Source organism: Mandrillus leucophaeus, unplaced genomic scaffold, assembly GCF_000951045.1.
Source record: "Mandrillus leucophaeus isolate KB7577 unplaced genomic scaffold, Mleu.le_1.0 Scaffold605, whole genome shotgun sequence".
NCBI classification, from domain to species: Eukaryota; Metazoa; Chordata; class Mammalia; order Primates; family Cercopithecidae; genus Mandrillus; species Mandrillus leucophaeus.
This window is the reverse complement of record NW_012106531.1, coordinates 490,833-492,825: the sequence shown is the minus strand read 5'-3', so window position 1 is coordinate 492,825 and position 1,993 is coordinate 490,833. Positions and strand designations below refer to the sequence as shown.

The 1,993-nt window shown below is 43.4% G+C and overlaps 1 protein-coding gene across 3 annotated transcripts in view; it reads right to left on the bottom strand.

Annotated features, from left to right (window-relative positions):
- MIER3 (mesoderm induction early response 1, family member 3) overlaps positions 1-1,548 on the bottom strand; it is a 41,281-nt gene extending 39,733 nt beyond the window's left edge. For 2 of the 3 annotated variants that reach the window (XM_011999868.1, XM_011999870.1), the window contains exon 1: positions 1,515-1,542. The gene's annotated coding sequence lies outside the window, so the exon portion shown is untranslated. Of the gene's footprint in view, positions 1-1,514 lie in introns of all 3 variants that reach the window. The other variant, XM_011999869.1, reaches the window with a different exon arrangement.
- Positions 1,549-1,993: the final 445 nt, after the last annotated feature.

Sequence of the window (1,993 nt, the reverse complement as noted above, 5' to 3'; positions counted from 1 at the left end):
AAAACTGGTTAATTAATCTCAGTACTTTGGGAGGCTGAGGCAGGCGGATCACTTGAGGTCAGGAGTTCAAGATCAGCCTCGTCAGCATGGTGAAACCCCATCTCTACTAAAAATACAGAAAAATTAGCCGGGTGTGGTGGCACATCCCTGTAGTACCAGCTACCTGGGAGGCTGAGGCAGTAGAATGGCTTGAACCTAGAAGGCGGAGGTTACAGTGAGATTGCGCCAATGCACTCCAGCCTGGCTGATGTCTCAATAAAAAAAAAACAAACAAACAACAACAACAACAAAACAGGCTAGTTGATTAAAAACAGGTTACACTGTCTTTTGGCTTTTTACTTAGATTGAAACTTCTTAAAAGAAGTCAGTGATGCCAAACGGAAAAATTCCATTAATCCAGCTGCTTGACATCGTATATGTATTTTCCTAAAATCAGTTATAACAAAAAAGTTCATCTCAAAATTAACAAAAATTTTTAGAATAAATTTTAAAGATGTAGCCTAAATGACAGTCAAGTGAGGCTCTGAAGGTCGAGTAGATACAAAAAGTAATACTGTAAGGAAACAGACTGTTCACTCTACGGAAACAAGTTGTAATGGAAGATTTAGGAGCTCATCTGTGCTCCACCACTAACTAAAGTTATTTAAAAGTCTCCTCAAGTGTAAAATAATGGAGTTGGACCAGTCCAGAGGTGCTTTTGCTGTAGACTATGAGAGGGAAGAGAGCGAAGAGGTAAACAGAAAGGGGATGAGAAACTGAAACAAAGATATCCTTACATGATTAGCATGAGGAAAGGTCCTTATCATGGACCTGCTTCAGGAATTCTACAAACCCCAGATTGTGAGTAATTATGCATATGTGCAGAGTTCTGGGACGCATCCCTTGCTTTCACTAGATCCTCACAGGGGTTTCTGACCTCAAGAAAGTTAAGAAACACCGTACTAGATGACCTAAGATTGTCTCAGCTCAGAAGTCGAAATCATCATTTTTCTGTGACGAACTTGGAAGTTCTTTTTTATTTTAAGGTAGCTTTACCTCTCAACTTCCAATTTTAACACAATTCATAGACATTTAATTATGAAAAAGAAACAAAGTAAGAGGAGATGAGGAGTTACGGTTAGTAAAGTAGTCCCAGAGTTCTGACAAATTAAGTCTCTCGAAGAAACCGAAATTAAAATCTAAATTGCTAAAGTTGGTGTCAAGTTAATTTGGGATTAACTATTTCAGGCTCGGAGAAAAAATAAGATTTGTAATAATTAAAGCCATATTACTTAAAAGAACGCTTGTCGTAGCAGCTTTGTAACAGTTACCTTTCCAACATGCAAGAGAAAACAACAAAGAACAGTGTAACTGTTCCTTCCCCAAACTTAACTACTAAATGCACATTGAAACTCTTAAAAATCAATGAACAAAAACCTGCAAGATACATTTCTGTGGGGAATCATTTAGCAACAGATCTTTGAGCCCACATTACCCACTAGGAACCACTGAAGAGGTAAGAAAATAGGACAAACCTGGGCTCGAACTTCCAAAAGAAGCCTAGGAGAGAGAAGAAAACGTGAGATTAGATCCCGCAGCCGGGGAAAGAGGCAGCGCCGGCAACAGGGCGCAGAGGAGGCGGAGTCGAGCGCTCCACCGCAGCTGCCAAAAGTGCAAGACGTAGCTTCGCTCCAATCTTTCCCGGCCCCTTTCGGGCCCCCTCTTGGCTGCCTCGCCTTCCTCCCCGAGTCCCCAGTGTACAAACTCACAGACCCGGGACTAAGCCCGGAGTCTGAGAGGCAACTCCAAGTCGCTTCTTGGAGCTCAGCAAGTTAAAAAGCGGAGAAGCAAAACCCAGAGCAGTCGGCTCGCACCATCAGTCCCCCATCCCTGGCATCTCCGGAGTCCCCCAAATCCCGCCCGGCTCTCCGAAGCCCCAAACAACTCGAAACGTAACACCCTTTTCTGGAAGGAACTCGCGTTCTGAGCACCCAGTCTGCCCCTGAGGCCCGGG